Genomic DNA, 26,282 nt, shown 5'->3' on the forward strand with positions numbered 1-26,282 from the left:
AACGTGTTCTAACCATATTCCCATCAGTGGAATGTTTGGAACTAGTCTTAGGGCTAGATGAGCTCCTGGCTAAGCAGGCAATCATTGATCAGTCTCTCCTTTATACCTGGTCCCCTTTTGATGGTCTCACCCCTATAAGTGGGCTTCTTTCAGTCCTGATTACTGGTTTTACCTGGTCCCTAGTTGGCCTGTAACCTAGCCTGAGTCTGAGCCCTATGGCCTGGTGTATCACTTTCCTAACACTGCTGTAACAAACTCCCACAAGCTGAGTGGCTTAAAACAACAGAAATTCATTCTCGCACAGTTGTAGAAGCCAGAACTCTGAAATCAAGGTGTCTGAGGCTCTAGGAAAGATTCTGTTCTTTGTGTCTTCTAGCTTCTGGTAGCTGTAGGCATCTGGGGCCTGTGGCTGTATCACTCTAATTCCCGACTGTCTTCATACGGCCATCTCCTCTCTGCACCTTTCCCCTGTGCATCTCTCGAAAGGACACTTGGCATTAGATTTAGGGCCTACCTGGATAATCTAGAATGATCTCATCTCAATATCCTTAACTTAGTTACATCTGTAAAGAGTTTTTTTCCAAATAAGGTCACCTTCATAGGGTCTGTGGATTAGAAAGTAGACATATATTTCAGAGTTATCATTCAACCCATCATACCGGGTAGCGTGACAAACCCACTAGTTCTTATAAGCTCCCTTGCATTCAACTTGGACAGACCCTCGAACCAAGACAATGGTAGCCACCTCTCTAGAAGGATCACCATAGTTCAAACACTGCTGGGTATGACCAAGCAGATCAGTACCTACAATGCCAGGCAGATCAGGCTTTGGGCCACTATCTTTTGGAATGCTGGTCACATTGTTTGGCAGCTAACTACCTCTGTGCAACTCAGTACTCACATATAAGAACATCAAGAAATAGTACTATTCTGGATTCATTCCTTTGCTCTGGCAATGACTAGCCACAATTTCTTATTCTCTTGACCAGCTGACCCCAGGTAGCATGAGACATTAAACCACAGAACAAGGAATAAGGGCCCTGCCTTATTTCAAAATAGAAATATTTTGAAAAGTGAGAGGAAGGGTGGTCACATACGGGAAAAAGCATGAACAAAGACACAAGATAGCCCTACTCTTTAAGCAAGCAACAAATCTGATTTGAAGCTTAGAACAGCAGTAGCGTCTTTTTTAAATATCTGTGAAAGCAAAGGGAACATCTTTCCTGCATGACTCTCAAAACTTCTAGGTACTGATTTCCCTTAGAAACGGAAAAAAATCTCCGTGCAAAAATAAAACAGTGCTCTGAGCTTCTTTCAAAGATTATTTTGTTAAGTTGACTGTTCATAATAGTCTTTCTCCATCTTCAGTTCAGGAGCACTGGACATCCCCTGGGCTAGGTACTGGGCTTTATAGGTCAACATGCTGCATTCTGCTATAGTATCTGATTTTGTAAAGCACAGAATGGCACACATGGAAGTCAAGATAAATGGTCGGCATCTTCGTGAGCTTTCATCCTATATCACACTGTTCACATCTAAGAATTAATAAATGAGTTTAAGGTCTTGTAATCCCAATTATCTCCTTTGTGTTCATTATACATCAAGCCCAGAAGCCTCTGATAATGAATACGGGCAGTGCCAAGTAATGACAATAAGAGATGGTCTTGTAATCCCAATTATCTCCTTTGTGTTCATTATACATCAAGGGGGAAGCCTCTGATAATGAATACGGGCAGTGCCAAGTAATGACAATAAGAGATGGTTCTTACCTGAGCCTTTTGAGTGTTAGCAGCTGAAGAAAGCTATGGTTTTCATTTTGCTAATCTCAACAGGAAGGAGTAAATTGGCCAAGCCAGAGAAGAAAGCCTCTTCCTCTACCCTGTGGAATGGAGACTACCCAGTTCAGCTCCCTGTGGGAAACATCTCGTGAAAACTGTTAAATTCGATGAACAGAATGTGTTAGTTTCCATAAAGACAATCATGGCCATCCCCAGGTTTACATTGGATTGATGCAGCCCTCTAGGAAAAGTGTAAGTTACCTGGGCCCTGCCTTATTTGCCTTTGAAATACCTTTACCTGGCTACCCATGAGTGGCCATTAGCAGCATTGTCAAGTGGTGCAGGTTCAATGGGAATAAATAAATAAATGGGCTTGACATCTGAAGGTATGGATTTGAGTCTTGACTTTATTACCTACATCTAGTGAACCTGAGCTTGACATTTATGAGCTCCCTGAGCCTCTCTTTTCTCATTCACGTATGGGGTTGCTTTGAGAGCTAAATAAGAATAGTCAACAAATACTTTTTGAGCAACAATTATGTGCCAGGTACTATCCTAGGCATTAGAGTATATCAGACAAAACAGATTAAAAAGTCTTGTCTTCACTGAGATTACATTCTAGTGATAGAAGTTAGACAATAAAGTATTAAATTTTTTCCCAGTTATCTATCAAATAACATGCATTTTTATTACTAATCAGAAGGAGGTTTAAAATATATTCTAGAATCAAGACTTGTATTTGTTATATATGTTCTGAAAATCTCTCAGATTATATGTGTTCTGAAAGTCTCTCATTATTTGTCTTTTGGTGAGCCAAAGATCTTAATTTAGTTTAGTTTATATACCAAACCTTTATTTTATGATTAGAGTTTTCTGAGTTTTTTTTCTTCCATACCCTTAGGTCTTGAAGATACTCACCTATACCTCCTTCTAAAAGCTGTTCTGCTTTGCCACTCACACTCAGGGACTGTATATACCTGGAGTTATTTTTTATATATACTGTGAAAAAAGGGTCATATTTCATTTGTGTCTGTATGAATATCTAATTACCCTAACATTATTTATTGAAAAATGTTCTTTTCCTTTGGTCACCTATGGTCAACTTTGTCAAAAATCAAGTGTCCATACATATGCCAGTAAATATCTGGGTCATCTCTTCTGTTCCATTGGTCTATTTCCCAATCCTTTTGCCACCACCACACTATCTTAATTATTATAAATTCACAAGTATCAATAATAAGTAGGCCAAGTTTCCCCAAGTTTTTTCCCTCCAAGAGCGTGTTGACTATTCTGTCTTTTGATTTGAGCACAAATTTTAGAATAAGCTTGTCAAGTTCTAGAAAATACCTGGCTGGTAATTAGATTTGGATTGTATTGAATCTCTAGGTCCATTTGGAAGAACTGACATCTTTGATATAAATCTTCCCTAATGAATCTATAGATCTATAGGTTTGTGGTCAATTCCTATAAATATTCCATGTGGGTTTTAAAAATAATATACATTCTGCAGTTGTTGGGTGCAGTGTTCTATATATGGGCATGAAGTATTTTTGTTATCTGTGCTGTTCAAATCGTCTCTCTTATTAGTAAGCCTTGTCTGCTGCTTCTGTCAATTACCAAGAGATATTTTATCATATCCATTATGATTGCAGATTTGTGTATTTCTCTTGGTAGTGCTATCAATTTCTGATTTACATATTTTGAGCATGTTATTAAGAGCACACAAACTTAAAATGTATATGTGCTGCCGAAGCGAGCACACACAAATTTAAAATGTAGATAAAGCCCAATTTTTAAAAAATTCATCAAGGAAATTAAGCCTTAAAAATGACAATAGACTTGGAAAGAAAAAAAAAAAAAAACCTAAAAATTCTAGAATGGAAAAACAAAGCAATAACAAAAATTAAGAATTCAATGGATGGCTTTAATCCCAAATTAGACAGCTGAAGAATTAGTGAACTGAAAATTAGGTTAAAAGAATCTATCCAGATTAAGCATGAACAAACAAAAGGATGGAAAATGCAGAGGAGTAAGTAAGAGACAGAAAATGTGAAGTGAGAATATGTAACACACAATTAACTGCTATTCCTCAAAGAGAAGCAAAAGCAATATTTGAGAATATAAAACTGAGAACGTTCCAAAACTGATTAATTTAAGAGGCCTAGGGCAGGTAAGTAGTCCAAGACCATCTTAATCCAATTTCAAGACCTGAAGCTTTTGGTCTTCCCAGAGGACTAGAAGTCGAGCTGTGGTGTGTGTGACAGCTGTTTTGTTTTGTTTTGTTTTGTTTCCTGATTAGCCCTCCCTCCCAAGGTGAAATCCTGGACAGATCCTAGATTCCTAGTGTTTTTCTCTCTAGTCCCAGAAGGCTGCCAAAGCACAGCTATTCTATCAGCTAGTGACCAATAAGCAAAAAGGAACCACTCTATATATTTCTAGCAGAGCGAAATTTAGTTGTTCATAACCAGAGAGCTGGTTGTAAAAATATTATAAGAACTGAAGGAACGAAAGGAAAAGGGCAAGTCACCCAGAGATCACAAAGTTGCTTCGTGCCCTGACCCACATGAAATGCTCTTGCCACTGCGGTTGAAACTAACCCACTGCTTCTCATCAGATGCTCAGGAGTTAACCTCAATGATGTTGCAGAAACCAACACCAAAGTTTTCGGGGCCCATAGTTGTTGTCAGGGTGGGAAAACGTCTGCTTTCTCTGCTAGTCCATCAGCATAGGAGCAAACCTGCAGTCCTGCAAAGTCAGATTTATTGGCCTATTGAAGCAAGGGAAACACGAGCAGCATCTCACCAAACAACAGAAACGACAGTGTTATCCCAGGATCTGTGGAAAGGGTGGAGTTTAAGTGAAATTTAAACGAGGCAGTGCTTGGATAAGCTCAATGCAAAGCAGGGCTGTGGATAAAGGGATCAGCATCAGGTCTGGACTGCAAGGTAGATTCAGGGTCCTGTTGCCTTAGAAACTAAAAAGCTAAGATAGATGTGGAAGTGGAATGTTGTGACGAGAAACCACTTAACTGAAACTCTACAATAGGACTGAAAATTGGGGTGGCTTCTCTATATCAAAGCAGCTAAGGTCCTTCAGGCAAAAGCGAGACATTTCATTCTTACTGATATAATTTCAAACAACAAATGATTTTAGAGACAAATATTTTTCACTGGTAAAGGAAGGAAGCAGTAATCACTTAAAGAAAAAAGTCATAATAACACTTTACAACTGCAGGGTGTCCTTGGAGTAATATCCGTCCCCATTAACTTGGCAGTTGGCTTTATCTGTGGCTGTTATGTCAGCATGATGAATGGCAGGGCAGATTTTTCCTTTGTCAGTCTGAGTTAATTTTTATATTCTCATTCCTTTCTTCTATGTTCAGCTTTCCACTGGCATTTCCCATTGCCAGAGACTAACTGGAGATCGGCTGGGAAGGCAGTCAGGATATGTAGGTTTCAGGCTTTGTGCCCCCTCAGATAACAGAGCAGCCTCCTGAAAAGAACTTGAGAGCCAAAAGGAAAATCAACCCACAGAACATGCCTCTTCAAGTTCAGCAAATGCCCTCAAGAACAACATGGTCTTGAATGATAATCTCCTTCTTCGGGTTTCTCATCTCTATCAAGATCTTAGCTCATAGTCCCTAACTATGTTTTTAGCTCTCACTTTAAAGAAAATGGTTTTTAGATTTTTCTCCAGCTATTCCAGTTGCTTGAACAGAATGGTTATTTCAGTGAGATTATCCAGTTTACCATTATCCACCCCATCTACTTTCGAATCAATCTTGCACATTCCTATCAAAATAATCTTCCTAAACTCAGCTCTGATCATGTCAAGAGATGGGCACCACACAGGCAAACAAGAAATGATGCCAGCCAGTTTGTGGGGAAGAATATTTTGTCTGTGGATAAGCCCTGATGCTGACCTGAATAAGGGTACGTGAGCCAGGACACTGGGCATTTTTTATTAGGTCACACTATTCAATGTTCTTACACTCAGTGCAACCCAAAATATATTTTTCCAAGCTATGAGTCCTTTCAGTAAAATCGAATCCATATGTTTTTAATTCATGGACAATTGACTCATTAACAAATTATATGGTGAAAACAAGTTGATGTCCTCAAACTTTTCAAACCCTGCAGTGAGGCTTGTTTCTCATCATTTTCCTTAGAAACTTAAAATGTATAATGCCGAAAAAATTTTTCTAGAACATGCTAAACCCAAACTCTACATGGTCTCAATCTGCCAAGCCCTAGAGGAAGCTTAGAGTGTCTGTCAGGAGGGATAGGGTGTTAGGGCCTAAGATCACCCATGTGTCTACCTTCGTTGGAATGGAATTTTACACTGTCTTTGACTTTCAGTCCTCACCTCCACATTGGTGACATCAAATTTTTCATCAATGCCTTTCATAGTTTACAAAGGGTTTTTTCATCCATCACTTCACTAGATCCTCAGTAAAACCTCATGAAATCAGCACTACTAACCAGTATTTTTATTCCCATTTAATAGAGGGGAAGATGAGACTCAGAGAAGTTAGCTGTTTTGCCCAAAAGTTCAAGGTATTTATAGCCAGCCTCCAAAATGGCCCCCAATGGTGCCTGCCTCTCACACTGTACCAGGATTGGGCTGTGTAACCAATAGAAACCAGCAGAAATAATGGTATGTCACTTCCAAGACGAGGTGATAAAAAGGCCATAGCTTCAGTCTTGGGGCCTCTCTCTCTGTCTCTCTCTCATACACACACACAACTCAATCTGGAGGAAGCCATCTATCATATCATAAGGACACTCAGAGAACCGATGAGAGGCCCATGTGATAAGGAACTAAAGTCTCCCGCCAACTGCCTGCGAAGAACTGAGACCTGCCCAAAACCATGTGAGCGAACTTGGAAGTGGATCCTTCAGCCCCAAGCAAGCCTTCAGATAACTGCAGCCCTGGCCAACAGCTTAACTGCAACCTCATTCGAGATCCTGAGCCAGAACCACTGAGCGGAGCCATTCCTGGATTCCTCACTTGCAGCGACTGGGAGGTAATAAGTGCTCATTGTTTGAAGCTGCTAAATTTCAGAGTAATTTGTTACAGAGCGATGGATAATTGATACACAGAGCTATATGTGCTCCACAATAGCATGACCCAACAGTGATACTGTATATGTCTCCATCATCCCCAAAGTGGTGAATCCTATATTCACTAAGAAATATAAGCAGCTTCTAAACTCAAGATACAATAGTTTTAGGTGATGGGGAAACTGAGAGAAGAAATAAGTTCTGTATATGGCAACATAGAACACTATTGCCTTTATAATGCACTTTTTCATTCTTAAAAGCTTTGGGGCAACATTATCTATTTGATCCCACAGAATAGTCTCAAGCTGGCACCCACCCTGCCCTTTGAAGTCCACTTTCTAGATCATAAATATGCCCGCTAGCCAGCTCTCACCTTCTACTTGGGCTTCTACTTGTCATCAGAGCTTCCTTCTTCTGAGAAGGAGGACTATAGCTATAGTTGTCTTCTCAGTGTTTAACTAAAAGGCCTCTACATCATCAAACCATCAGTTCATAAAGAACATTATCCACCGGAGTTGATGGCAAATTGGGTTACTGACAGTATTTCTGAGGCAAGGCATGCTCATTCAACATCTTCGATTCTGCCTAAGCAAGGAGTTGCTATACATTTTACTGAATTGATTAGGAGTCCCTGGAGGTTCTTAAATCCTGAAGGGTTAAGGATTTTTGCTACTCACTTGGCAAACCTTCTATCCTAACAAAGAAGGCTCCACAAATCTCAGCATCTGGCCTCTGTGTCTTTTTATATTCCTGAAATCTGAATGCATTCTCCACTCCTCCCTCTCCATATTCTATCTGAATTCTCTCCACCACTCAAAGTTCAGCAGACACCCGAGAAGACTTTTCTGGCCCCGATTCCAACCCCAAATGAGTTTTCCCTTCTTTGAAACCCAAAGATCCATCTCACTTTTTTTCTGTATTTCACTTGATAAATGGTTATTTAGTTTCCCCAACATGACTGAAACTCTTTGAAATGAGGGAGTCCTCAGTTACGGAGCACGCACTCAGTGGTAGGCTCCACACTCGGTTTTCTGTATAGATTACTGAGTACATGGATGTCATCCCTCTGTGAGGGAGTTGAGTGAGTACTGCCAAATGCTTAATTGACTAGCAGGCTCATTAGTGTCTGCCCACTCCCAGTCTTGTCAATGGATTCGATAAATGATAAAAAGGTCTCTCTCAAGCTTCAGAGTCCCTAGATTTTCCTCAAGCTTCTAGTAGATATGTTCATTAGTGTCTCACTGCCTCCATCCTGTCCATGGCCGCTGAAAGGAGTGGCTCTGAGCCACACATGACCACTGGCCACCTCTGACTGAGCCAGGGATAGATCCTTGACCCAAAAATGGACCCTCTCTTTAGGATTATGGAAGAATGAGGTCTCTAAGGGTCTGAGGAAGTTGGATCATGGGAGGTATAGGACCTTTTAGTTCACAGTCATACAGTTTAATCAGCATTGGTGTAGTACCAAGACAATTCGGAATTATGACAGAGCAGAAAATCCAAAATTAGTTAGAAGAAACTGGCCTGCAGTAGGAAGCAGGGGAGTGGAGCAATTGCCCAAATGAAGCAGCACTGAGAAACCTTGAGGTCTCCTGAGACAGGAATGGGTCTGCTCAGTCCTGACTTTCTTTCATTCCCCTGTTGCCTGGCTGAACTTCATTTCTTATCCTGGCTACTCAATATAGTCTCCAGGGGTCCTTCAATAACCTCCCTTCATATCTGGGCTAGTTTGATGGGTCTCTGTTCCTTGCGATAAGCAAGGCTAGAATAAAACAATGCCCAAGATTTTTAAAGTTAAATAGGGATATAGGGTGAACAATTCAGATTCATATTGATACTGAAATATCAAAGTCATCTTCAGGCCATAAATTATACCCAGAAAAAGCTTTTCTAGTAAAAGCTTCTCATTTTATAGATGAGGAAGAAGATACCCAGAAAGGAGAAGGGATTTACTCCAGGTCACACAGAAAATGCTAGAACCAAGACCAGGACTTATGTCCCCTCATATTTTTCAGGGTTCATCTATTGCTTTGTCATCATTAAGTCAGCTCTTGCCAATGAGTGTTCTCTGGGGCAGGCAAACAGGACAAAATTAAAGAGAAATAGCAGAGATCATTAGTATTTCCCCACCCCAACCTCACCAATGGATTTTTGGGGAATTTTGCTTAGATCTCAGGCAAGCTAAAGGAAAAGACGAGCAAGATGCTGATATTGCATTTCTTTAAAGACCCAGGTCAGAGACACAGAAGAGAGAAGTGAAATCAAGTTACTGGCTACCCATTTTAAAATACTATCCATATGCATCTTAAGAGGATGCCAAGAAGGAAAGTTTATCAATTTTCCCATAAAAATATGAGGTCAGTCTGTTAATAAGAGAAAAGTATTGCAGCTTCTTGGAGCAATTGTGCTGAGGAGGCAGAATTGCCTGCAGAATGCCCTTGTTACATATATCCTTAATGTAATATACCTCCTTGGTAATTTGGTGTTTGAAATAATCAACATTATCTTGTGTTACAATGTATTATATTTCCAGTAACCAGAAAACACCTTCACTGCTCCCATTTCCTCATGCATTTTAGTACCTTAAATATTTTAATATCCCTTCAATTATATGAAAATGATCTCAAAATATTTTTATTGAGATTTAACTTATTTGAATGTCCCAAACAAGTGAAGTAAAAGTAAGATATAGAATTTTAAAAATGGTAATTAGCTGGGGCGCCTGGGTGGCTCAGTTGGTTAAGCGACTGCCTTCGGTTCAGGTCCTGGGATCCCAGGGTCCTGGGATTGAGTCCCACATCAGGCTTTCTGCTCAGCGGAGAGCCTGCTTCTCCCTCTCCCTCTGCCTCTCTCCCCTGCTTGTGTTCCCCTGCTCTCTCTCTGTCAAATAAATAAAATCTTAAAAAAAAAAAAAAATGGTAATTAGCCTCATAGATGGGCCAAGAAGATACTAAGGAAAGGGAAATTGCCCCACAGTTAGCCCATAGTTGTGATGAATATGCATAAATACAAACAGAGAAGCCCCAGGATCACTATGAATGAGAAGGAAGAGGACACTCTCTCCTACCTTTAGCTGGAACAGTCACTTCTAACACTGACTGAGCATTTACTCTATGCCATGCATGGCATTAGGCACTTTATAGGCATTATTTCATATCATCTTCATAAGAATCCTAGTAGATAGTATTATTTTCATTTTCCTCATTTTGTAGATTAAAAAATATGGAGCTTAGGGAAGTTAATTAATTTTACACAGGTCTACTGGCAGTTAAGGATAGATCTCAAAGATCCAATGCCCCCAGGGCTTTCTCTTTACCTCTCATTTCTGTTTCATTCTAAACATCAGCCTTATTCTTCAGTCTCCTCCGTGTGTTAGGAAACGGGCAAAAGTGGTTTTGGGGCCACGTTCATACTGTTAATTTGTACTATCTTAAATATTTTAATATTATTAACAACATTATAATAGCAGCAGTGGCAGGAGAATCCAAGAGAAAACTCTTTAGTTTGTGTATGAAAAATCCCAGGAAGACTTTGGTTGGCCTGACTTGATCCATGACATGCCCACCATTATGTTCAAGAAGGTTTTATGACTACCCATGCCTGAGGTCACATACCACCCCTGTGATCAATAAAACAGATGCTGTGACTGGCAGTCTCCCCAGAATTCCTTTATTGTAGTAGGGAAGGAGGTAGGGGGGTGGTAGGCAGATGAAAGCAGATACCCACACAGCTCCTGTTGTGTGAAAAAGATCATGGAGTAGAGAGCCCAGAGGTACTCCAAGAAGAAGATGAAACATGAGGACAGGCATGAAGATGTTAAATAACATAGTGTGTCTATAAATCTGCAAGTATTTTAGATAGGTCTGAAGGAAGAACAGGATGTGTCTGACAAGGATGTTAAGACCTAAGATTGAAAGTCCTTGGAGAACTTCATGTGATACCCCAAGGAGCTGGCACTTTATCCTGAAAGCAAAAGTAAGTCATGGAAGGACCTTAAGCAGGGAGATCATATGATGAGTTCTGATTTTGAGAAAATGCAGTCTTAGGGTAAATCTACAAGAAATGTGAGCAGCAGAAAAATCAGTATGGAGACTGACAGTAGTTCAAGCAAGAGAAAATGAGTAAATGATTAAAAGCGGTGGCAGTGGGATCGGTGATGAAGAGAGGGAGAGCAGTGATCTAAGGAGGCAGGATTCATAAAAGAAAATCTGAATTAGATTGTTCAAGCTGTCCAGTGATGCTCAGTCACCTTCACAGCTGCTCCAACAGGACCACCAACACAGCAATGAACAAAAGTGTCCACATAAACAGGAGCCAAATCGTGCTGGCCTCCTAGAAGTAGCAGAAGCCACATCTCCACCACCTACAAGCCTTAAGTTGAAGCTGCTGGTTTTGCAATTCACAAAGGACACTTTTAGCCCATGGCCTTGGAAATGGAATGATGAGGACAGAAACTTATCCGGTAGGTCTGTTAATCAACAGACTGTAACAACTAGATCTCCAGGAGGCAGCAGGGCACATGGGAAGAGCTGGGCCATGAGGGCAGACAGACCGCAGTTTGGCTCCTGGCTCTGACCCATTCTGTGTGTCTTGGACCAGGGCTTATACTCTCAACCCTCCGTTTTCACAAGAGATTTTTCCCCTGGAGATGGTGCCATTTCTTTCTCAGGGGTTTTATGAGGACTACAAATAATAGCATCAGCAAGAACAAAACAAATTTCAAATGTGGTTGGAAATGAATCTGTTTGGATCCCTAATTTGTTTTGCTTGAGGGGGCAGAGGAAGAAAAGCCAAACTAAGGGACATTTATGCTTTCTACCAACAAGTGAATTCTCGCCATTTATACACTAAGGTGACAGAGTAAAGTCAACCATGTTATAAACACTGAGTTCATCATCAGAGTGTGTACATTAAAACTGAAGTGAATTAATTCAATTTCTGTAACATTTTCTAATAAATTACATTTTCTTCTTGAACTTATAATGAATAAGATTTCTTACCAAAAAAATGTAAAGTTTTACAATAATCAAAGACATATGGTTAAGGGTCACATTCCATAGGAGATAGCCATAAATATTTGTACTTAAATAGCAGGTCAGCACAGGAGGGTTTATCCTTTTCAGCAAATAAGTAGTGAGAAATTTAATGTACTAATTCAGAATACATACAGATATAATTTCAAAAAAACATTTGTCCCACTTGGCTAAAATTCTTGCTTATTGGCCATCTTATGGTAACTGATTTGTAAATATCCTTTAACTTCCTCTCCTATCTTCAAAACAAAGGATAATGAACTAGTCTGAGGCTTTCTATTCCTCTAGTCACTTGGGTTAAGTCTTCTTTTTCATTCCTATTCTCTTTAAATCTGTTGAGATTTATAGCAATAGTTCAGCCACCATTGTGACCTAGAAAAATATGGCTTTTAATTTTCTGTTTCCATATATGAAAATGGCCTAGCATAGCATGTTGCCTGAAGAAGTTCAGGCACAGAGGTAAAACAGGGCTCACTGTGCTTCCTGTCTCGTCTGTGTGCTCCCTCACCCTGGAAAGCCTGGCAGAGGAAATCCAACCATTGAAGTCCTCCCTGGGGAACTCTCTGCCGTGCTGTGGGGGCACAGAGAAGATGTGGCTCTTTCTAAATCTTAACCAGAAAATGAAGGCTGGTTTGGGGCCAATATAGGCAATAATGTGTCATGATAAACAATCATAAATCATACATGTGGAATAGCTACTTCACTCCTCAAGAAAATATAATTTCTTCCCTCATCTGGCTTCTCTGCTCTCCTAGACTGGCTGAGATCCATTATAATAAAAGTAGATTCAACTTGCAGGTAACTAGAAGCAAAAAAACTCAACAAAGTTAGCACAGTAAACCTTCTCCCATGCCAAATACATGTCACATTATTCTAATACAGGCAACCCTGGATTTAAACCTGCTGAATTGTGATGCCCCCTACTTTTACACCACAGTAAAGACCAAACCCCATATTGATGGCTTCCAAGTTCTGCAAGCAATGCTTGGGCATTCCAACAGGCAGCCTGACGTGCTCACCACCATCGGCAATAACTCAGCTAACATCGTCGGCAGGGGCGCTTAGAGTAAGTCAATCTCTTTCAAATCGCTCTACACTTTATCTTTGCAAATTTTCTGTACACTTTTAAATGACTTGCTCTTTGTCAAAGAAAAAGAAAATTTGGCAAAATACACAGAATGTCAAAACTACCCACAATAAAAGGCAAGACAATCAATCTCTTTGAAAAGGAAACATAAGAGTTTAACTTTGTGGTAGGAGAAATGAATGTGAATGAGCAAACTTCCAAGTCCAGACTGTCACACTCAATGCACAAACACAATTCTGAAGTTCAAGGAAACATATCTGGAGACTATGAAGAGCACTGAGCCAATGCAATAGACAGTCTTTAAAAAAAAGAAAAGAAAAGAAAAAAAAGGAATTATTTATCAGATGGAAAATCTTACACTGTGTAATAGGGGGGCTGAAGCCACTTCTTTGCCTAGTTTGGACCTAGCAAGTCACCTTGGAAAGGGTCTTCCTTAGTGAAGGAAGAATTTATGGGGTCTTCCTTATCTGACAGGCACTCATTGTTCTAGAAGTGTATGTAACAGATGTTTTTTAATCTTCTAACAAGGTAGGCTTTTGAAGTGTAGAACTGATGCCAAAAGAAGGTATAGTAAGCTGAATGATTTTTCTCAGGGCATTTTGAGAGGGAAGGAACAAAACACCCTCCCCCACCCCCGTCCCTGCCAACACCTGCTCCCTTAAATCCAAAGTTAGGAGAGACTTTAGTGAAGACTAGGGTTGTCTGATCCAAGTTCTGCTGGCCCAAGGAGACCCGAAGGGCCCTAAAGCATGACTGTGCTGGTGTGTCAGTTCCATCAGAAGAATCTGAGTGTTCCGATCCAGGCTGGAGCTAGATGCACTTCTATATTCGGCCACCTGATACCACAATTCCTACTTTGAAAAAGCAATGGATGAGCACGTAAATGTGACCAAGAGCAACAAAAAGGCCCTAGAGATCAAGCATGTGGCACTACAAGCAGGATCTGGGTGAGCAAAAGCATCATTCCATGATCTAGAAGAGTCACTTGGAATATGGAAGACTAGCCTTCAAATGAGATATCACATAGGAGCCACAAAAGCACCAGCAGGGCTGACCTGTTTCTCCAGTTATTATACCAAAAGTATGAACCGATTGGGAAGCTGGAGACTGAGAAAAGTCCACAAGATGGAAATATTAAGTGCCTGCTAAAAGCACATGTCAGGGATTGAGCAATTAATTTGAAAACCTTATACTAAGTGGAAGAACTCAGTAGAAAATGCTACATATTATATGCTTCCATTTATGTGAAAAGTCTAGAATAGACAAATCCATTGAGACAGAAAGTATATTAGTGCTTGCCTAGGGCTAGGGGAGGGGGCTGCAGAATGGATAGAGAGGGACCGCTAATGGGGTACTGGGTGTGTTTTCTGGCATGATGAAGATGTTCTAAACTGATATTGTGGTGATGGGTGCACAACTCTGTGAATATACTATCAATCATTAAATTGTACATTTGAATGGATAAATGTTATGGATGGGTAAATTTTATGGTATATAAATTATATCTCACTAAAGATGTTTTCAAAAAGAAATAAAGTATATATTTTATTCTCTCCAGAGAAATGGAGATAATTTTTCTCCTATGTGGACTATATTATCTCATTTTTCTCATAAAAAGATTCAGCATGGAGAGGCAATATATCACAGTAACTAACAGCATTGGGTTTTAGAGTCAGACTCTCTCAAAACACTCTCTTAAAGCTGTGTTTTGTACCGTTGTGTGATTCTATGTCTCAGTTTCCTCATCTACAAAATGGGGATATAGCAAAACCTACTTCTTTGAGTTGTTGGAAGGATCAAATGAAAGGGGTTAGCATAGTACCTGACATGAAACTGAGTGCAAAATGAATGTTCAGTGTTCAAAAGGGCTTTTAAAATATGCATATTTACTTATATGTAAAATATTCTCTCTGCAGGGTCCAAGAAACTGATAAGGTTTATTGCATGGGGGACAGAAACTGGGTGGCTGGGTGAAAAGATGCAGGAGGGAAATATCTCAGACTATATAATCTTTTTTATATTTTTGGAATTTTCAGTCATGTAAGTTTATTACACATGCAGTGAAAAATTAAGTTTAATTGGTTTTTGAAAAAGAAACAGGACTTTATTTGTACCCCAAACCAGTCTAGCAGGCTAGACTAGTTACACTTGCAGGTTCCAGGATCTGATAGAGCCAACCAAATACCTGAAAATCAGGTACAAACCTTGGTAAAGACACACATCTTATCTAGAGAGAGATTTCAATAATGGGGAGTTGAAAGATACCCAATGGAAAATTTGTTACTGTAAGCAATAGATAATATTATTGGTTCAGACAGAAAACTGGTTGATTTAAAATCAAAAGGGCGTCATGATGATATGGTAGTTAGTTAAGAGCGTGGAATCTGTAACTAGACAGCTTGGTTTGAATTCCAGCTTTGTCATTTGTGATTTTTAACCTCTCTGTGCCTCAGCTTTCTCATCTGCAATATGGGGATAAGATGGTAGGGTTTTTGTGAAGACTGAACAAGGGAAAACTTAAACTAGAACTTAGAGCATAATGAATGTTGGTTATTATAGTTTGTGGAGTTCCAGGGAAATTCCAAGCTCTGACACAGAGGCATGGAAGAATTATCTGAAGAGTTGAATGAAAATATTGAAAAGACAAGCTATCATCTGAGGAAGGTGTTCCATGTTGGAAAAAATTAAGTCTGTTAGAGGAAAATGTCTTAGAAATTATATATACCCAAGTAAGAAAAATCAGTAACAACTATAAAGCAACAAATGATCAATAATTGGGTTGAAATTAAAGAAAATGGAAAGAAAAGAGAGATAAGAGCAAGAAGAGGAGGAAGAGAATAGGTTGCCAGTTTTCTGTTATTTACTATTTTTTCTGTTATTTACTATTTGAGTTTTTCTGTTACTTACTATTTCAGAGGCATTCATGAACACTGAAATCAGAAATTTAAAAAATGTTGGAAAAGGCAACTTTAATTTTGAACACTGTTAAAAAGTGCTTAGACGGTGAAGAATTTCCATGTTGCTGGAAAGAGATTCCCAATGAAGAGATATCTTTCATTTAAACTTCATTGGACACTTATTTGAAAAAATTCTTTGGGGGGAAAATACATATATGAGAAAGATTATTTTTATATTTTATATATATATGATTTGTTACATATGTGATACATATATAATGGAGGAAGTATAATAAAAATGAATATGTATGGACCTATCACCCACTTAAGAGTTGGAATATTAGCAAAATCATTATTTCTTTATGTGCCCTTTCCCTAGACCATTCATTCCCTAGCTTCCTTCTCAAAATATTGTTCAGTTGCTCTTGTTTTTAGGCATTTTTAAAATGTTATCATGCTGTATGTATTATTCTATGACTTATTTTTCTCATTCTGCAAATATTCATCTATAATGATGCATCAATGTTAAATTCATTGAGTTTCACACACATTGAAAAGATATTCCACAATTAAACATACTCCTGTCAATGGCATTTTGATTGTTTCAGGATTTTTGTTCTTACAAACAATGCTGGTCAGACCATTCTTGTATGTCTTTTGTCCCCCCTAGCTTTTATCAAGCTATAATTGACAAATAAAACTTGTGTGTATTTATGGTATACACCATGATGTTTTAAGATACACTCACACACACACACACACACACACTTTGTGAGATTATCACCACAATAAAGCTAAGTAACATATCCTTCACCTCACATCATCATCATTTTGTGTGGGTGCAGTGAGAACGTTTAATTTAGCAAATGTCAAGCATAAAATATAGTATTTTAACTATAATCACTAGCCTTTGACCAACATCTCCCCATATCTCTTACCTCTACACTGTTTTCCATGATGGTACCCTCGCTTGCATCTTAGTATGCATATTTAAAGTATTTCTTTGCGACAGCCATGAGTGAAATTTCTCAGTAATGTTCAGCTTTACGAAAGAATGAAAAAATTGTTTTCCAAAGTAATTGCACCAACACGGGCGCCTGGGTGGCTCAGTTGGTTAAGCGACTGCCTTCGGCTCAGGTCATGATCCTGGAGTCCCTGGATCGAGTCCCGCATCGGGCTCCCTGCTCGGCAGGGAGTCTGCTTCTCCCTCTGACCCTCCCCCCTCTCATGTGCTTGCTCTCTCTCATTCTCTCTCTCTCAAATAAATAAAAAATCTTTAAAAAAAAAAAAAAAACAAAGTAATTGCACCAACTTACACTCCTATAAAGAGTGCATGAGAATTCTCATAGATCACACCCACATCTACACTTGGTATTGGCAAACTTCGTAATTTTTGAGATTTTATGTGCACTTAATTTACATTCTCCTGATAACTAATGATATGTGAGGGTCTTTTCTTATCTCTCTTTGCATTTGTGCTTCCTCTTTTGTGAAATGGCTGTGATCTTATGCCTATGAGGTGAATTATCATTCAGTTCTCTTTTTTTCTGATATGTAATCCTCCACAAGTTATATACATTGCTGTATATGGCTTATCTTTCCATATATTTTGATGGAAGATTTGATTTCTTAATTTTAATGTAATCTAACTTATCAATCTTATCTCTTTTAAGAATTCCTTCCCTACTCAAAGCTTTCAATAAAGTTTTAAAATTTTACCTTTCACATCTAACTCATTAATCCACTTGGGAATTGGTTTTTGTGTATGAGTTAGGGAGCTAACTTTATTTTTTCCTCATATGGAACACCAACTTTTCCAGCACCACTTTTTGACTATTCTATTTTTCCTTAGTGATTCACAACACTACCTATGTCAAATACAGAATTTCCCCAATATACTTAGGGCTCCTTCTGAGGTCTGGTTTTTTTCTTTCATTGTCTATTTTATTTATGATATTAACAGTACTGCACTGTTTTAATGACAATAGCTTTATAATAAAGCTTAATATAAAAGGAAAGTCTCCCGATCCCTCCACCTTATTGTTCCTTAGGACTATCTTGATGATTCTTGGATTTGGCTATTCCATGCATCTAACAGGTAATACTGGCCCCATGCCAGGCTTGCTTATTATGTTCTGGTAATATCCCATGCCCCGCCCCCCCATATCTCAGTGGTTTAAAATGAACAAAAAAGTGGCTCACATTACATAATTCCTGTGTCAGCTCTTTTCCATGACACCCCCATTCTACAAAGCAGACTATTAGGACAGCTGTATAACGCTCATTGCTGAGGAAAAGAGGGGCGGAGGGAAAGAGAGCTCTGGAGGGCGGTGCACTATCAATGCAATGCTCTGATAAGAAATGACACATGCATCCAAATGTAACTCACTGGCCAGAACTGGTCACATGGCCCCACCAGACTCCAAAGAAGTCAAGAAGCACAATCTACCATGTGTCTGGAAGGCAGAAAAAACTTGTTGAATGAATAGCTACCATCACACGGACCACTACCTTGAAGGCCTCAGCACCCTTCCAATGGGCTTACAGAATGTACTGATAGAAACAAGGGGGTGGAAGGTCAAGAGGCTGAACTCAGGATCTACAGAATCCTACTTCATCATTTTGCCCAAGGCCTATCTAGTCATTTATTTCGTGGAATTTTAGATTCAAACTAAGACATGGCTTAAATAAACTTCTGGCAAAGGCTGTGGAAATAGAACGATATAAGTCACCTCTCTGAGAGTGGAAAAAATTAAATCAGAGAATGAATTCACTTTGTTTGCATTAAAGGAAAATTATGAAGCTGACTACTTGGATCTCAAATTCCTTTTTTCCAGAAACTGTGTTGTAAACCCCTTCTCTTTGTAGCTAAACAGAAAACCTATCTGCTGGTCAATCATGTGAAAGAAAATGTTACAAGTAAGCTGCATTTGACTATTTCTAATTTTTATCACAAATTATAAACCCTCTCTGTGTGTTTCCTTACACTGTTAATTTCTTATAGTACAGATCTGACCAAACAAGTCTGAAATATGAAATATTTTAGATGACTTTGAAAAGTCATAGACTAAATTGTTCATAAATCATACATAATGTTAGTAAGTTCATCATTTCAGGTAAGACATCGTTGACAATGACGTCATTCCATTGACTGCATTTTTCTTTTCCCTCTTAGAGCTGAATCCATTGTTAACACGGTCTCAAAAATGTCAGTGTGACTTGCTACCATTTGAAATAGATACCATGGCACTCTTGCTGCCACATTTGTTTACAAGTATGAATTTTAAAAAGTGCCTATGACTATTTCTACATCTAAATACAATAAATACAAAGTCTCATTTTCCCATAAATACATATAACTAATCTACACCAGCAAGTCCATAGCTGCTAAGCAGTAGACAATGAATTCTTCTGACTTCCACCCGTCCCCCAGAAGAAAGAGCTAGCACTTGATTCAGCACATCTGGTGAAAATATGTGTAAACACAAACAAAACTATAAACATAATGCCTGAGAAGGGTGAGGACCCTGTGTCAGATTGCCTGAGTTTGAACCCCCATTCCTTCACTTTTTAGTTGTGTGGACAGGGGTGATCATAACATAGAGGCTAAGAGGCGGCATTCTGGAATTAGGTTAGTGGAATCTGCCTCCTGCTAGCTATGAGTCTTTGGGAAAGTTATTTAAACTAAGCCTCACTTTTCTCATCTATAAAACAGGGATAATATTAGTATTTACCTCATGGTGTTATTATAAATGTTATGTTATATTTTTAAAGTGCTTGACATTAGTGCCAGGTACATAGTAAGTGTTCAATTAATAACTCTTATTATATTAGTAATATTGATAGTATACAAAGGTACTTATACTTACTACAGGGCAAATGTCATTATGCTTGTCATTACAGATAGCTACAAGTTCACCCCTAGTGCATATGGATTGTCTTCACTTTCCAAAGATCACATTTTTTTCCTACCAGCTCAGTTGGGAAACTTAGACATTACTAGAAATATGGACATAGGATTCTAGGAATGAAATCAGTGTCATCTTATCAATATGCACAAATGTGAGGATCTGAAGGTACATACCTCATGGGGAAGACAGGGGTATAAACCCCCAGGGCAAGCAAACCCATTGCCTGACCACGTGCTTCACTATCTGTCCCAGAGGCTGCTCCTCCCCCAGATATCTGCAGGTTGTTCCAGAAAACAGGTTGTTCCTCAAGAACACAGCCTGCATCCCAAGAGACCAGAGCCCTTGATTGCTTTGTTCAAAGACATGTGTGATTGTAGCACAGAGGGAACAAGTTTGGGCGATCGAGGAAACACTCCCGAGTTCAAAGGGAAGGCTTACACTGTGGGCTGAGGAAAGAATCTCACCAAAGTTCCCATGGCAAGTTGGGTACTGTCATGTCTCCAATATAGAAACACCCCCTCAGTGAACAGAAATTTCCAGATTTTCTATTTCCACTGAACTGGGTGTCCTGAGATAGAAGCTAAAGGCATCTGGAATTTTAATGTTTTACTAGCCATTATAGATCCTCAATACTGGCTCTCTCCTCCCAGTGCTGAGAAATAGTGGGGAACATTGGTAATGGTGTTGAAGAGAATAAGGCAATAACAAAATGCGTCATTCTAGGCCAAAGGTCACAGGGACGCATCTCCTCCATGAAGGGCTCAGTGATGAGTGCAATACAGGACCCATAGCCCATCTCTGCTTATGGCTTTGCCCTGAGAACCCGCTAATTGATAACAGGTCGCAACTCTTCATTTCCTTCTCGCTCACCTTCTACAAGCACCTTTGGCCTCTCCCTCACCTGGCTGATGCTCATTTGCTCTGATGACACATCTCCCTTCCGCTCTCGGGGGCTAGCCCAGCTCTGCTAGCCACAACTCCCCCATTTCCTGCCCAGACGCCCTTTCCTGAATAAGCCTATTCATCCCACGCGTGGGAGAAATTGGCTGATCCCTGAGCACGGATTAATGCAACTGCCAAGGCTGGGTTCTTTCCAACAAAGTGACCTGTTTTCCTCCCAACAGACCAGCCCATGAACTCTGAAGGGCATGTGTGTGCGCGCACATATGTGTGCACACGCGCGTGTGTGTCTTAACAAAGCAGTAAAAAGCCAAGAATTTCTCATTTAATTACCTGTTTGATAACTAGTTGTGCAACTTCTTCCCTTTCTCCCTTTTTTCTTTTCAAATATTCCAAATCCATTTATTAATGCTTATGATGCTGACAGCTGACATCATTGATACTTTAACAAAACCACTTAAAATTAGCCAAATATTGGGGCACCTGGCTGGCTCAGTCAGTAGAGCATGTGACTCTTGATCTCAGGGTCATGATTTCAAGCCTCATGTTGGGCATGGAGCCTACTTTTTAAAAAAAATTAGCCAAATATCTAAGATAGTTACAGGTACAAAAGATATACAAATTAAAACAATTTGTAGTTGACCATAACTTCTGTATTCAGACATGATTATAAATGTAAAACTTTAGAAAAACTATACACCATCTACTCTGAGTGGTTTACATCTTAGAAAACAAAACCAGTCTTTCTTTGTTACACATTTAGTGTTTCTGGGAGGCTGAGGAGAGAAACACCATGATGCTTTGAACTTTTGTTCTTTTCTCTTATTGGCTGTTGTACTCTAAGGTAAGTGTGGTGACAGTCCATGAGACAGGGCTGAAGACTTTCCAGAGTATACACACAATCTTTCGAACTAAAGATTCATGCCAGCTTTGTCCTGTGATTGTGTAAAATGCTCAATGAAAAACCACTCCAGCAAATAACTGATGGCAAATACTTGAGGTGTGGGTTAGCATCCATCAAAGTTAATTCTCCCCCAAACACTGCTAAACTTTCAACTTTGCAGTTTGCAGACTGCTAGTGAAGAAAGTATTGGGCAAGAAACTGATTTACTATAGGTGCAGCTAGGTCAAAAGCAAAGCTCATTCAAAACTCAGTGTTGCGGGGGCGCCTGGGTGACTCAGTTGGTTAAGCATCCGCCTTCGGCTCAGGTCATGGTCCCAGGATCCTGGGGTCGAGCCCCATGTTGGGCTCCCTGCTCAGCAGGAGCCTGCTTCTCCCTCTTCTCCCTGCTCCTGCTCTCTCTTCCTATCTCTGTCTCTCTCTCTCCAATAAATAAAATCTTAAAACAAAAAACAAAAAAACCCTCTAGGTGTTTCATTCTCAGGACTTGTTTCTTGGTGTAGGTATCACCTGGAATGTCCACAGACTCTGCTACTTCGGAGAAGGGGGGTAGATTTCTTCAAATTTTGAGGCCAACAGCATAGCATCAGTGCCCCCAAACTGAAGTTTTCCTCCCAACACAGACATGGATGAGAGGAACCTATCAGTGTAGCTCACAGCCAAATACAGGGTCTCATCCTGTAGTTTATATCCTTCTCTTACTTCAGCTAACCGGTCCACAAGGATAGCCTTCGTGCTATGAGGGCTGGCTGGCTGTTTCTTCATGTAACCCAGGGTCGGCTTACATTTCACCTCCATTTCCTTGAGGTAAGCGTGAATGTCCTCAGGGTAGTCTGGCACTTCATTAACACTCACTGGCTTTTCATCTTCTAGTAGAATTGTTATGTCCACAGTGTGTGGTGACTCAAAGCTACCATCCATTGGATAATCAAGAGGTACCAGCGATTTTCTTGATCTAAGAAAATAATAGCTGAGTTAAAAGCCAGGACATTTTCATGTTCTGTTTTTTAGATGGAGCTAAAGTCTCGATGTTTTAAGTCTCTTCTGCTTCCTCCACATGAATGGTAAATGCAGGCTGTTTACTGTTTGCTTTCCAGGGAGGAACAGGAACATGTTCATCATTTATAGAAGATACTTAAGAGGTGCAACCCATCATGTCTTGGGCCTCGGTTGTGGTACTGGACCATGCGGGCCCCCGGGTCTGGGGCTGCTGGGTGGGCACTGCTTTCTCTTCTCGGGGTTGCTGTTCTCCTGGTCCTCTTGGAGCACCGTGTGCAGCAATGTTAGCAGTGCCCAGCCCGCCTTGAGGGCCACAGGCCCAGATGCAGAGCTGCCCAACATCACTGCTCCCAGGGCTCTGGCTTGATCCGCCTGCGGTGCCAATCAGCGTGTACTCCATCCCACGGAACCCCCTGAAGAAGTGCTGGCCACCTGCGGGCTCGGGATCGCGCAGGACAACCCCCCCTCCCAAGGTTGCAAAAGGCGCAGGCAGGCACTGCGGGGCAAGGAGGGCTAAAGGTGCCCTTGAGAGAAGATATTTGCAAATGATATATCAGATAAAGGGCTAGTATCCAAAATCTATAAAGAACTTATCAAACTCAACACCCAAAGAACAAATGATCCAATCAAGAAATGGGCAGAAGACCTGAACAGACATTTTTCCAAAGAAGACATCCAAATGGCCAACAGACACATGAAGAAGTGCTCAACATCACTCGGCATCAGGGAAATCCAAATCAAAACCTCAATGAGATACCACCTCACACCAGTCAGAATGGCTAAAATTAAGTCAGGAAATGACAGATGTTGGCAGGGATGCGGAGAAAGGGGAACGCTCCTACACTGTTGGTGGGAATGCAAGCTGGTGCAGCCACTCTGGAAAACAGTATGGAGGTTCTTCAAAAAGTTGAAAATAGAGCTACCATATGATCCAGCAATTGCACTACTGGGTATTTACCCCAAAGATACAAATGTAGGGATCCAAAGAGGTACGTGCCCCCCGATGTTTATAGCAGCAATGTCCACAATAGCCAAACTATGGAAAGAGCCAAGATGTCCATTGACAGATGAATGAATAAAGAAGATGTGGTATATATATACAATGGAATTTTATGCAGCCATCAAAAAAAAAGAAATCTTGCCATTTGCAACGACGTGGATGGAACAGGAGGGTATTATGCTGAGCAAAATAAGTCAATCAGAGAAAGACATGTATCATATGATCTCACTGATATGAGGAATTCTTAATCTCAGGAAACAAACTGGGGGTTGCTGGAGTGGTGGGGGATGGGAGGGATGGGGTGGCTGGGTGATAGACATTGGGAAGGGTATGTGCTATGGTGAGCGCTGTGAATTGTGTAAGGCTCTTGAATCACAGATCTGTACCTCTGAAACAAATAATACATTATATGTTAAAAAAAAGAAGAAGATAGTAGGAAGGGTAAAATGAAGGGGGGGTAATTGGAGGGGGAGACGAACCATGAGAGACTATGGACTCTGAGAAACAAACTAAGGGTTCTAGAGGGGAGGGGGATGGGGGGATGGGATAGCCTGGTGATAGGTATTGAGGAGGGCACGTATTGAATGGAGCACTGGGTGTTATATGCAAACAATGAATCATGGAACACTACATCAAAAACTAATGATATAATGTATGGTGATTAACATACCATAATAAAATTTTTAAAAAATAAAATAAAATAAAGGTGCCCTTGAGATGTAGCCCTTTTCTCCCTTTTACTTGGTTGATTGGTTGAATTTTGTCCCCCTTACTGGGGTAAATTCAGGGTATTATCAAGTAAGAAAATTTTATCTCATTTCTTTATCAAGAGAAAAGATAAATCTTATGGTCCAGATGGGCCTGTGGGTGTAGTTAATTCCTGAAGGGATCCCAGCTTCTGAAAATGTGAGAAAGTCCCTCTTTCTATTGATGTAAGTGATGACGGGTCACAGGGATGGCCACAAACTCAGGAAGACTACAGACTGTGAGGGGGATGCATCAAAATGTTGTGTACTGAAAACTGTGTCTGCATTATTAGAACTGTATTTGAGATATTTGCCAATTTCCTAGCAATTTTCAGACACTGTGTTAGTTGCTGTTGAGAAACAAACAATTGCTTCATTGCCTTTGTTACAGCCTCACAATCTATGGTGGAGAAGAAAAATACCAACAAAGAGTTCCAATTGATGGTAGAATGACAAAAATGCCTTAAAAATACAAATTAAAAAGAGCTGTGAGTTTACAGGGAGGGAGAGGGGCAAAGAGCAAATAGGGAGACCTAGGAAGATCTCATGAAGGAAGGTGGGCTACAGCAAGCCCTTGGGGTTGAGTAGGAATTAAATAGGCAGAGAATTCTGTACCTAGCTTTACTTACCTTCATGACGTAAATCATGGGGAGACATGATGTTATCTATCTACTTGTTCATGTCTCTTGTCTCCCCACCCCAGAGAATGTGAGCTCCATGAGGACAGAGATTCTGTGTGTTTCCTACACTGTCCCAGCACCAAGAACAGCGCCTACCATATGACAGGCACATGATGAATACTTGTGAAATAAAGAAATGATTGAAGAGTCAAAGTATTCCCGGTAAAAGAAACAATATAAGCAAAGGAAGACTGGGATAGACAACTCATTGATTGGCCATCTATTCCATGTTTGGAGTTATATAAGGGCTTTCAATGTATTCTGTCTAAAGCGAGGATAGGTGAGTCTTTTTCTGTGAAGGGCCAGAGAGAAAATATTACAGGTTTTGAGGGCCCTGGAGTCTCTGTTACAGTGACCTCAGCTCTGCCACTATAGCATGAAAACAGCCAGAGATAACATGTGAAGGCATAAGTGTTGCTGGGTTCCAGTAAAACTTGATTTACCAAACAGGCACCGGGTGGAATTTGACCTGCGGGCTATTGTTTGTCAGTACCTGGCCTTAATAAATCCAAGACAAAGAAATTATTGCACTATATATGATTGATCAGTTCACATCAATGTGGGAGAAAAAGACAGATTATCAATATTTGCATCATGAACTGATTACCTGCCTGCACATGTTGTAGACCCCAGCTTAGCCTAAGGAACAAAGTTTCTACTCCGTCGCATTGACTCTCCTAGGCCTGTGCTGAAAACTTGGCTCATTTCCCTCCAGAGCATTTTGATGAATGGTTAGCAAATAGGATGAACAAATTTCTAAACATGTGGCAGAAACACTGGAGTGTATGTCCCCAGGAGAACTTCCTTTCATGATTCAAATTTAAATTTTTATTTGAAATATCTAGACGACTCAGCACTTTTCTCATCGAGGGCAAATATATGCAGGATCAAATATTAAGCTCTTCTGCAGGGATTTCACCTAGAAATCCCAACCATTAGTACGCCATAATCACATTAAGGTTAAGAGAGCAACAAAATAACACGAGCCAGGACTTAAACCACAACCCAGAACTATGTCTTAACGATGTCTTAGGAGACAGCTGATCATTGACTCACATGAGTTAGAAGGAAAATTCACACAGGCACAGCCTGGGTTGAAACAACTAGGCAGAGAAATTCAGGCTGTCAAAGAGTGAAGGCCAAGGAAATTAGCTAAGGCATAAAGGGCCAGGCAAGTCTCAAAGGTGTGGGCAGGTCGGGGTAAAATCTAAAAAATTTAACCGAGACCAGAAGATTCAGACATCTAGATATTGGCTCTGAGAAGTCAGAAAGGGCAGCTGAGGAGCA

General features: G+C 40.1%; 1 protein-coding gene and 1 pseudogene across 2 annotated transcripts in view; both read right to left on the reverse strand.

The window, feature by feature from the left end:
• Positions 1-3,753: 3,753 nt before the first annotated feature.
• Positions 3,754-26,282, reverse strand: part of LOC118518185 (uncharacterized) — a 287,064-nt gene continuing 264,535 nt past the window's right edge. For both annotated transcript variants that reach the window (XR_013443298.1, XR_013443299.1), the window contains one exon: positions 3,754-5,280. The gene's annotated coding sequence lies outside the window, so the exon portion shown is untranslated. The remainder of the gene's footprint in view (positions 5,281-26,282) is intronic.
• Positions 21,421-22,911, reverse strand: LOC118537813 (cyclin-A2-like; annotated as a pseudogene).

Source organism: Halichoerus grypus, chromosome 13 (assembly GCF_964656455.1).
Source record: "Halichoerus grypus chromosome 13, mHalGry1.hap1.1, whole genome shotgun sequence".
Classification (NCBI taxonomy): Eukaryota; Metazoa; Chordata; class Mammalia; order Carnivora; family Phocidae; genus Halichoerus; species Halichoerus grypus.